This window comes from Chroicocephalus ridibundus, chromosome 1 (assembly GCF_963924245.1).
Source record: "Chroicocephalus ridibundus chromosome 1, bChrRid1.1, whole genome shotgun sequence".
Classification (NCBI taxonomy): domain Eukaryota; kingdom Metazoa; phylum Chordata; class Aves; order Charadriiformes; family Laridae; genus Chroicocephalus; species Chroicocephalus ridibundus.
Genome location: NC_086284.1, coordinates 39,972,102 through 39,984,710, shown reverse-complemented (window position 1 = coordinate 39,984,710; position 12,609 = coordinate 39,972,102).

Sequence of the window (12,609 nt, the reverse complement as noted above, 5' to 3'; positions counted from 1 at the left end):
ATCCTCTTGGTGGCCGGTCACCGGTGGTGTCCCTCAGGGCTCAGTTTTGCGGCCGGTTTTGTTTAATCTCTTTATCAGTGATGTGGATGAGGGGATTGAGTGCACCCTCAGTAAGTTTGCAGACGACCCCAAACTAGGTGGGAGAATTGATCTGCTTGAGGGTAGGAAGGCTCTACAGAGGGACCTGGACAGGCTGGATTGATGGGCCAAGGCCAACTGTGTGAGGTTTAATAAGGCCAAGTGCCGGGTCCTGCATTTCGGTCACAACAACCCCAAGCAACGCTACAGGCTTGGGTAAGAGTGGCTGGAAAGCTGCCCAGCAGAAAAGGACCTGGGGGTGCTGGTGGACGGCCAGCTTAACACGAGGTGGCAGCAGTGTACCCAGGTGGCCAAGAAGGCCAACAGCATTCTGGCTTGTATCAGGAATAGTGTGGCCAGCAGGAGCAGGGAAGTGATGGTGCCTCTGTACTCGGCACTGGTGAGGCCTCACCTCGAGTGCTGTGTTCAGTTCTGGGCCCCTCTGTACAAGAGGGACATTGAAGTGCTGGAGCGTGTCCAGAGGAGAGCTACCAGGCTGGTGAGGGGTCTGGAGACCAGGTCATATGAGGAGAGGCTGAGGGAGCTGGGCATGTTTAGCTTGGAGAAGAGGAGGCTGAGGGGAGACCTCATTGCCCTCTACAGCTACCTGAAAGGAGGTTGTAGAGAGGTGGGTGTTGGCCTCTTCTCCCAGGTGAATAATGACAGGACCAGAGGAAATGGTCTAAAGTTGTGGCAGGGGAGGTTTAGGTTAGCTATTAGGAAGAATTACTTTCCTGAAAGAGTGGTCAGGCACTGGAACAGCCTGCCCAGGGAGGTGGTTGAGTCACCACCCCTAGAGGTGTTTAAGAAACGTCTAGATGTGGCACTTCAGGGCATGCTCTAGTGGCAGAGATTGTAGGTTGTTTGGTTGGACTCAATGATCTCAAAGGTCCTTTCCAACCATGAAGATTCTATGATTCTACGTATCTATGAAAAGGCTGAAATTTTGTACCGCAATGTGAGAAGTGGAAAGCTTCTTTGAGCTCTTCCTCATTCTCCATTTGATAAGCTGAGGAAAGCTGTTGTCTGCCTTTGAGTATTTAAGGCTGTTGGTCAGCAAGGTTACTGTATTCTTAATAGTAATATATGTGTGTAATTGCTATTAAGAGCATAATTATCTTCAAACACTCAAAAATGTATATGTGTTCTTTTAGTGTTAAATCTGAAGCAAAATAAAATTAAAATATTTGAACTTCATAAATACATATGTACATATGGGTCTCTTTTTCTCTCTCTTTTTTTTTCTTTCATATTTAATCTGATTACATGATCAATATTTCCAAAACAATGTAACTATGCTACTGATACAAGGGGATCTATAAATCAGACATTTATTGGAGATTATATGATTTATTCAATCAAAGTGTGAGAATTCTGCTTAGGAGGAGAAAGTTTTTTTTTCTTTAGAAAAGCAGATAGGCAGAAATCCATGTCAGCTATAGCCAGTATCTCCCTTATTCTGTTACCTCATTCCCATTCTGCACTTCTACACTAAAAAAAGGAAAAAGGAAAAGCATTCCCGGAAGATAGTCAGATATACAGATTGCTTTACTGCCTCTGGAAGGTTGCTCCACTGCCAAATGTCTTCAGCAGAGACTGTTTTGTCACCAGACATCACTTGCTTTGGCCTAAATTCTGTCATTGATATTTTCCTGGAGAGATCTGATCGCATGATAATTCTTTTTTTTTGTCCTTCGCAAAATCTAAACTTTCACCAGGGCAGAGACTGAAACCTAAGTGCCTCATTACCCAAATTAATATCTTGCCAAGCATGTTGCAAGTACCATATGTACCATAATTGAAAATGGAAGATATTTATTTTTTTTTAGTTAAGGAATAATAGAAAAACAAGAAATATAAAGAATGTGATGAATGTAAGGAATATAATATTAAGCAATATCCCTATATTTCTTAAATATAAGCATCTTCAATTATTTAAATATTCCTTGCTGAACGCCCTACTTTTTGGACCATAGGGTATTTAAAGTAAGACTATTTCAACCTCACTGCTTGGAGTTGTTGTTCCTCACTTAAAACAATTCAGTGCTCTGTGAAAAACAAAGTGAGGGGACCATTATTTAGGCAGGTGGCTAAGATGTTCACATAAATTCTGGCCCCTTCACCCATGGCTTTACTTATCAAAATTGAACAGTGTAAAGAAGACGCACCGAAAACTTTCACCCTTTCCAAATATTCTGTAGCTTGCTGGTTATGACACTGATCTAAAAGGTGTCTTTCAGGTACTCTAATGCTCCTTAATAAAAGGGGACACCAAGTCTTGGTCTCCTATGACTTGTGTAAGTCCCTAACAGCAAAGGTAAAGGAACCAAAGCCAGTTTAGTGAAAGCTTTTTGCTCAGTTGCTCAATTACTGAACATTATCCATTCTCTATTTGGAATGGTGAATGAACTTGTGTAAAAATATTATCTCATTACTTAATCATGAACCACATCATAAAGCATAGAGCAAAGAGAGATGAATGAAGATTCCAGCACTTCATAACTTCTGAATGCCTCATTCTGCCACTTGACACTGTGTTCCTTTAGTAGTTTTTGTGTTTGTAACATTGCAAATACAAGGATAGGCTGTAATAGTTGATTCCTGAAATATGTGGAAGGAGTGGAATTGTGAAGCTGAGTCACACTCCAGGGACAGTATTTAACATCTTTGTTGGTGACATGGATATTGGGATTGAGTATGACCTCAGCAAATTTGCTGATGACACCAAGCTGTGTGGCACGGTCAACACACTGGAGGGAAGGGATGCCATCCAGAGGGCCCTGGACAGACTTGAGAGGTGTGTGGTGCAAACCTCATGAATTTCAACATGGCCAAGTGCAAGGTCCTGCACATGTAAGAGCAAGGGAAAATCCCAAGCACAAATACAGGGTGGGCAGAGAATGGATTGAGAGCAGCCCTGAGGAGGAGGACTTAGGGGTTGCTGGTTGATAAGAAGCTCAACATGAGCCAGCAATGTGTGCTCACTGCCCAGAAAGCCAACTGCATCCTGGACTGCATCCAAAGAAGCGTGAACAGGAGGTGTTTCTGCCCTTATACTCTGCTCTTGTGAGACCCCAGCTTGAGTACTGCTTGCAGCTCTGGGTCCCCCAACATAAGAAGGACATGGACCTGTTGGAATGGGCCCAGAGGAGGGCCACGCAGGTGATCAGAGGGCTGGAACCCTTCTCCTATGAAGACAGGCTGAGAGAGTTGGGTTTGTTCAGCCTGGAGAAGAGAAGGCTCCGGGGAGACCTTATAGCAGCTTTCCAGTACCTAAAGGGGGCCTACAAGAAAGCTGGAGAGGGACTTTTTAGAAGGGCATGCGGTGATCGGACGAGGGATAACGGCTTCAAACTGAAAGAGGGTAGATTTAGATTATATAGCAGGAAGAAATTTTTCACTATGAGGCTGATGAGGCACTGGAACAGTTTTCCCAGAGAAGTTGTGGATGCCCCTTCCCTGGAAGTGTTCAAGACCAGGCTGGATGGGGCTCTAAGTAAAGAGGTCTACTGGGCGGTATTCCTGCCCATGGCAAGGGAGTTGCAACAATATGATCTTTAAGGTCTCTTCCAACCTAAACCATTCTATGATTCTATGATTTTATTAGATGCACAATGTGTTAGGGAGGCATATCATGTCAAGAATTCCCTACATTTTAGGTAAACCAAATTCCATGAACTGAAGAAGTTCAGAGAGCTTTCATTTGTGACTAACCCATGTAAAATTCTGGTGGGAAAATTCCCAAGGCTTGCCTCCTTTTAACCACCTCTATGGTATTTTAAACAACTGATATACCAAAGAAATCTCCTAAAGGACACATGTTTTTTCTAGTTTCTTGTGGGAAAGGCTCTTTTGCCTTCTTTTCTATAGATATATAGCAACTTACTATGGTGTTTTGTAAAAAGACTTTTTTTAAGTTTATCTTTGTATCTTTATGAACTGAACTGCAAATTTGTAACTATAAAAAATGTTCCCTTCCCCCATTATTTAGGAAGTGTTGTTAGAAATATGCCATAGTCCCTGAAAAACAGAGACATTATTTGATGCAATAATTACTTCAGTAATTGACGTTACTGAGATGAACAGTTAATAGCCCCTAACAAATCAAGTTAAAAACAATGATTTTGTTTATTACAATATAAAAAGCTTCATCTACTTTTTAAAGTATTTCAGGTAAATCTTGTGGGTCAGGGGGTCTTGAAACTACTTTCTAATTCTAGTATATTTGTATGTCACTATTATATTTTTTCCTTATTTTATTTTACATTTTAACCAACAAGCCTATAATGAGAGGTAAAGGCAGAACTGTCACTGTAGATTAATGAATGTGAAACCATAAATAATTTCAGGAATCAGATTGACAGTACAGGGAGAAGACAAGAACAACCATAAGGACTTGAAATTTATGTTTACAGGCCTGTGACACTCCAGCACTATAAAAATTGTAGATTATTCTCTTTTTATTTTTTTTATTAATAAAACACCAGTGATATAATAAATTATTATTATGTTTAACAAGTATTTAATTAACTTCTCTAAAAAGCTACAAGTCACATTTTGTTAAAACTTCTTTCATATTCTTAAATGCAATTATCTAAAAATTATCAATCATTTTTATTAGTTAATACTTGAAATTGCATGCATATCCAATATAATTATTAACGCCAATCCATTTACTGGTTCATTTAACTCTGGCTATGCACAATTATGTGTGACATTTTGAAAAGAAGCACCATTTTCATAATGATACAATCATTATTTTTTCTGAAGATCAACAAAAGATTTATTCATTTTAATTCTATTGCTTATCTTTCTACTGTCTAACTTATAAGGATAAGAGAAGCCAGATGGTAATGGAAAATATAGCTGTTGCAATCTATATAATTGCCACTCATAAATCGTTTTTCCTTTTGTACTTTCACTACAGTAAAAAATGAGGACAAAATAAAGCCATCTAAGGAACGATAAGAAAGAGAACCACTTCTCAGAGGTGAGAAAGTTGATTTCCTGAGGCCTACAGCAAGTAGGCTGGGTTTTGTACTTCATCTGTTGATCAAAGTACAATGTCGGTTATTCGTTTTTAAAAAATAATGTTGCAGAACATAAATTCATGAAAAAAATGTTTTCCAGGCATTTGGGACTTATTGAAGATTATTGCAGTGTGCAATAGAAGGTGGTTTGGTGACATGATTGCTTACCGAGAACTTCAAGTAGAAGAGAACTTTTTTTCCCTGTTTTGCATCAGACTTGTTTTGGACATTGAAAAGATCACCAAGGCCAGATTAAAAAAAAACCCTGTAGAGTGTTCCTAGGGTGTCTTAGAAGTCCTCATGACTTAGACCTCTTAGGAGATACAGATAGCTAACCAGTTCACATCAAAATCCCAATTTAACTTATGTCTAGTGCTAGAGAGGTGTATGTGTATCTGAAGGTGCCTTATCCTCTAGCATTCCTCAGATGCCCAGATATTTTCCCACACGAAGAACTAATTGGTTTGATCTTAAGAGGGCTAGAAAACTGTACATGCTGGGATCTAAAAATTAGTTGTTCCTTTATGTCAACTGCCCATGAAGGAGGATACTGTAGATGTTCCTATATACATCTAACATGTTTACACGGTACAAAATGCAACAAAACAAAACATTATAGTCTCTGTCTTGCTCCAATAATTATTTATACCATGTGCTATTAAAGATTCTGGATTATACTGTGGTCTATCCTTAGTTATCGCTCAGTATACTGGACATATTTACTTCCCCTTTATTGATGTGAATGATCAGGATTGGGAAAGGAACAGTCACCCAAGGAAGAATCAAGCAGACATGAGCATGCTGGGTGGATATTAAGGGAAAGACTTATTAGTTAGACCTTTCATTAATCCTTCACTCCCCTTATGGTCAATAGAGAGAAAAATGGTTTCTTCTTTTTTAAGTAGACATTTAGGATAGGTCAGACATACTGCTTTTTGAAGGTTGGTTTTTATTTTTGGTTGTTTTTTTCAGTTGAGTTTAAGGCAGCTTTGGGTTAGTAGCTCAGACACTGATGCCAAACCTTTAGTCCTCTTAAGTCAAATGAGACCAGTATTACCTTTGGGATCTGGAATAGTCTTCACTGCATACTGTCTATTTGCTTCATATGTCAGCTATATGGAGTTGGGTGGGAGTGTGCATTTTCAACCCTTCTTTGGATGTTATTCTTCAAACCAAGCATGCTTCTGTTATGTGAAGTAAATAAAACAATTACTGATACAGTTAGGAAGTTCTGTTGAAGTTATCAAGGTTTGGGGAATAATCTCCCTATCAATTTCAATTGTTTTTAAGTTTAATCCTTATTAAACTTACTTTCTTTACAAAATGCTGTACTATTTTTCCCAAAACAGTAAGTCCAATTCTATAAAATTTATATGCTTTTTTTTCCCCAAATGACTATTATAAAGCATCCTTTCTGCCTTTAAAAATAACTGTTCACTGTGTTGGGCCACGGGAAACAAAAATCGAGCAAAATAAAGTATTTCCTGTAGATTGTCTTTTGTTTCAGATTTTAGCAACTTTTTAAAAAAATATCTTCTGCTGATAAGGATTTTTTCTAAAAAATACAATTTTACAGTGTAGGGATTATGAAACAAAACATTGAAGTGCTGTTTAGTTCCAACATGTTGGTTCAGGGACTTGTACGGATTACTTCTATTTTGTATTTCTAACTGCAGGTACAGTAGTAAATCTTACCTTTCCTATGAACAGTTATTATGCTTTTTTCTTATTATAAATCAGGCAGAGATTCTGCACTAGAGAAAAGCATTACGTGTGTATTTAAATACAATGCTGTAGAAATGTTAACTGAGTCATTCTACTGTTACATACCTGTAGAGTGGGCAAATAAGTACTATCTCTATTTTAGGTCTAGGAAAGGCACAAAGGAAAAAAAAAGAGATGCTCAAACGTTTATTACAAAGGCCACAGAAGAAAATTAAAAAACAGAATCTAAGGTCACCTGTTTGTTACTTCTGGATTCAGTCCCCATGAAACAGAAATGCAGTGGAGTTCAACGCCTGTGTTTAACAGCAATTAGAGATTTTGTTATGTCTTGTCTCTCTTCTCCTACAAGTCATGCATTAGCCTTTAGAATAAAGGTTTGTTCTGACTCATTTTGAGGGCAAACAAGTGTACTCTACATGTCCATTAGGACTATGCTACTCCTGTTTGGCCTTGGGGTTCAGTGCTTGCCTTCTGCTTGTGTTTTAATGTTTCATTCTGAATTTTTGCTTCTACACTACACCAGATGGATGGCCCTGCAGATGGAACTTCTCTTTTTAAATTATAGATGTAGTACAGATAGAGAATGGCCAACAAGCTTCCCTCATGTAGCCTTGCCTACATACTGGTACAAAGGGACATTTTAGCAAGGCTGTAGTTCTGTTTCTGTATTCCTTCTGTCCTTGGTTTTTGTGGTAATTGTGCCAAAATGGCATGAAACAGGCTTGTTCTAGGAATACCAGTCCTGCTGGGACTGGTTTGACAAATATAACTAAATCTTTACATATGTTTTTCTCATGGAGTAATTAATTTAAAGTAACTCTAATAGTCCCCCATCTATTCTTATTCTGGGATTTAAATTGTGGTTTGCTTTTTTTTCCCCTTTTTTCATACTTTAATCTCCCAATTTGCATTTGCCATCCAGTTGGAGTCTTACTAATAGCAGTAGGGCACAATAAGTGCTTAAATCTATCATTATATGATAAATTTCTGGACTGGTAACAGCTCCATTTTGCATCTTGTTGCAACTTCAGACACCCTGCAAATATAATGTAGTAATGTCACTGAATGCTTATTAGATGCTAATGAGTTTTTGTTCACAACCATCTTGAATTGTTTGGCCTTGTAGTGAAATATCTAGTGTCCTGTTACCAAACACCTCAGCCGTTCAATCCCCATTTTACCAAGATATTAACTAAACATCTTCCTTAATTTTAACTTAACAGTTATTGCCTCGCGAAGGATCCTGACCAGGTTACATTCTTACTTAATGAGGAAATTACTCTAAAGCTGTTAACAACTGAACAGGGCTCCCCTTGGGAGAAGACATGAATTCTTTTCTTAAGAAGAGGCTGAACAACCAGATGGGCACCTGCAAGGCATACACAGCTTCAAGGGGGATGCTTCAAGGGCCTCAGCTTGCCAGCAGCAATGGTGCTTGTTTACCATGAAAGGATTTTCTGTGTTAGCTTGTTTAAATTTTTAATTTAGGAATCATCAAATAGCAGGATAAAAATGTGTTAATTTAGGTGAATTGTGTTAAACTCTTCAGAGCATATAGACATGAATATTTGACTGAAAAGAAATCAGTGGAAAAAGTCAGAAAATATTCAGAGCTGTGGGTTTCTTTTTGCCTGTTTCTACAGCTTTTGTTTAAAAAAATAAAAACCCCATGTTCCAGCAGTGGAATTATTTAGAATATAAGATCCATTTTTTGCACTGTTATTGTTGCATAATACTGCTGGATTGACTCAAAAATACATATTTTTAATGTTGGAATTCCTTAATATTTTAGAACAGGATATCTGTGACTAATGAAGACATTAGATTTCTAATCAGAATGCAAATAGGAGAAGATAACCCTCTTCTAAGAAAATTTTGTTTTTTAATATTTGAATGTCAGCACTATCTAAGAATTATTCAGCTTTGATATTGCTGCATCAGTCATGTAAAATTCTGTCCTATTTTAGATGCAGTGCCCATGAAGCTAATATTTCTAGAGCTTTAATATGCTGATATTTTAATTACAAGTCTCAGAACATTTACAGCTTTTGTGTGTATATCTGCCTTAAGACTGTGCTGCATATCCTGAAAAATACATTGCGTAACATTTCCTGCTTGTATATTTTAATTGTTTCTTGAATAGCTTGAATTTTAGAAAACATATCTGTGACTGGTCCTGATACTCAAAAAATCTTCTTAACATTCTGCAGGAAGCAGATGAGACTTGGTCGATAACGTAAGAAAAGTAAACCCTTCACAAGAATTAAATTATATTATTCAGTTTATATGGCTAGCTGTAGGGAGAGAGAAAACTTCACAGACTCATAGAATCATTTAGGTTGGAAAAGACCTTTAAAATCATAGGGTCCAACCTTTAACCTAACTCTACCAAGTCCACCACTAAACCATGTCCCTAAGCACCTCGTCTACACATCTTTTAAATACCTCCAGGGATGTTGACTCAACCACGTCCGTGGGCAGCCTGTTTCAATGTTTGACAACCCTTTCAGTGAAGAAATTTTTCATAATATCCAATGTAAACCTTCCCTGATAGAACGTGAGGCCATTTCCTCTCCTCCTATAAGTTGTTACTTGGAAAAAGAGGCTGACACCCACCTTACTACAACCTCCTTTCAGGTGGTTGTAGAGATCCATAAGGTCTCCCCTGACCCTCCTTTTCTCCAGACTAAACAACCCCATTTCCCTCATGAAACTAGTTCTATAGACCCTTCACCAGATTTTTTGCCCTTCTTTGGATGCAACGAAAACTTTGGCCCTTTCTCTTCAGTGTTTTCACAGTTTACACGCAGGGTATCACTGCAAGAATAAGCCCTGAGAATATCACCACAAAATGTAATATAAAGTTCTTATGGATCTAAGAAGATCATAATGTACAGTGGTTAAGATGAGGCAACGTCTATAGCTACTGTCCCACACAAAGTGATGCAGTCAGCATCATATCTGGTTTTCAGGCTGAGGCAAGATACTGCACAGCTAAGTCATGTTAGCAGTAGCTTTAGATATAAGTTTTATAGGTACCAGACCTGAGCAGCTCTGCTTACTGCTGCCACTCTTCTCCCATCTCTGAAAGGAAATAATTTTTAAGAAGTCCGGAAAAATTCCCCACTGCTTGAGAGGCCTGAACAAGATCCAAATCCTGTTAGTACTTCCTAACAACCCTGCTTATTGCTTCCAAGACTGGACTGTAAAATATGACAGCCAGATATGTCAGGAGCCAGGTGCTTTCAAAACTATACATTACAGTACTCAGAATATTCCAATCAACAAAATAACTTTATTGTCTATGAATTAGTTGTATTTTTTTACCTAGTGTATCTATCTTAGTTTTACTTCATAGAGCCAATGGGGCCAATACTTATTGACTAGTCTGACCTGCATAGTGAAAACCACAGAATTTCAGCATTAAAGTTCTTAATATATATCCAGAGGAACTGATTTCTTCATTCTTCAAGCCTTTAAATGAAAAAAGTTAGTTAAAACAGTAAAGAAGATTTGTGCAGCAGAGTATCTGCAATATTTTAATCATTAGACCTTTTTAGTTGTGATGTTCAAGAAGTTTATCGATCTGGTATTTTTTGGATCTACAGCATAGGTAGCTGTTTACTTCTGAGGTACGCATTTTTTTCCTTCCTTTTTTGTTTCCTTCTATTTATCATACTAATGAACAGAATTAAAAAAAAAAAAAAAACCAAAACAAAACAAACTTGTCCTGGTTTAGATTTTCCTTCTGGCAGATTCAGTTTGTTGGTCTAAAGAATTAATGTTTAAACTAACCTCTATATTTTTTTTTTAATTTCAGAGTTCATGTTCTTTCCCACTGCCTCTCACCATCTCTTTGGGGTTCTCTTTTGCTTTATATTTGTTTGTTTCCACAGAATAAGTCTATTCATTGCCATGGTCTAGTGTGTCATATGTGTGCTGATAACACACTGGAACATTTGTTCCAGTTTTGCAGTCCTGGGAAGCTGCTTGATGATTTGTGTAATTGCTTGTGCTATTCAGGCATGCATGTCTTCAAAATTTAAGAGAGATAAAACTGAGTTGCTATTGATTGGTTCTTCAACATGGATATCTCAAGTATAACCCATGCTGATATCTGCAAGTGGCAGCTCTTTTAACTCCCTCAAATAATGACTATGACCTTGGTCTTATTGAACTGTCATTAGAAGTCTTGATTATACAGCACTATGTTGTTACTGCGTCTACTCTTAAAGAGTTCAGTATTCAGTTGGGGCTGTTTTCTTTTTGGTCAGGTCTAAACGAAGAATTTAGAAATTTTAAAATACAATCTGATAAATTCCTTCCTTTTCCCCTTCCTGTTCGACATTGATGTGGTGTAGGTGTCCATGAAAACATCAAAATTACTGTCCACTTGTAAGGCAGAGTTAACACTGTATTTGATATATCCTTTTAAATATTTATTGCATCTGGTTTTATATTGAATTTGCATTGTGCTTTTAGGATTTTTCCATGAAGGACGCTTTATAAAAGTAAGTAGGATTGATTGATAGACTGTGTGAAATGTTTGCAGGAAGTACTATTTTATGCAGTAAAAGAATATTAGTGAAGCTAGGGTGCTTCTGAGTTCTGAATAACTGCATAGTCGTTGCACCAGGCTACCAAACAGTAGACGGTTTGGACAGAGTATCTAGTACTTGCAGAAGAAAAAAGCTATTTAGAAAACTGCATGGCTTGAAAGATAAATATTTAAACCATTTACTTTCTGAAATAATTTAAGGAAGTAGTTTGTATTGGAAAATAAGAGTTCCTTATAGCACTGCCAAAAAGTTTATTGTGCTGTTCTCACCATAGATGAATGTACTTGATTGGCTAGATAACTTACATGATCCTGAGAAGGAAAGCTTAGAAAATCTAAGCTATTTTAATGGCAAGCAGCAATAAAATTATGCTTATTAAAAAGTCAAAGAATTATGTACGGTAAAAGAGCACTGACAATCATAACAAAAAGAAGAGTAAGTTAATTACATGCTTTTTGTACAATGTAAATACTGAGATATATTTTTGGTTGATGCTTCAAGGCCTGCAACATACTATTATATATTAGATTCAATTGTTTTTTATATGTATTTTAAAATATAAATGAAAGCAAAAAAAATTTCTTTAGCATAATAGTACATATATCAGGACAAAGTACAAGCATGTTATTTTGAATTTAGGGGTTTTATATTTTTCTTTTCATATTTGGATTCCAGGAGGGATGCAGAATTATACAACTTTAAGCCTTTTGTAGCTATAGACAAATATGTTGATCTAATTATGCTGTGTGTTTGTATAGACTTCTACCAGCTATGTTATATCACAATAGCTTTATTATATATTTGAATTTTAATAGATTTGTTATGTAATAAAACTTGACATAATCCTTTCAATATTTTTGAATCTGTCATGGTTAAATCTTTTTACTTGTTTTGTCAGGAAGAGGGGTTTGGCTACTAAAGGGCACGTTAATACATCCTTAATGATAACATCTAAATGACTAAGAAGTCTGCACCACTACAAGAAGATAAGGAGAGCAAAGCAGTTGGCCTGAAGACCTGATGCCTATTCAATACATGTTACACAATGTTTAAAAAAAGCTTTTGATCCAATCTGAAACACTGATACAGGCACATCAGAGTTTACTGCAGGATTTGACTGTATATCAATGCTAGCATTTAGCTTTCTGGAGAATGACAGATTTAAAAGCCAAGAAAGACTTCTGCATAGTTTGTTGTTCTATTTTTAAAACGTGTAG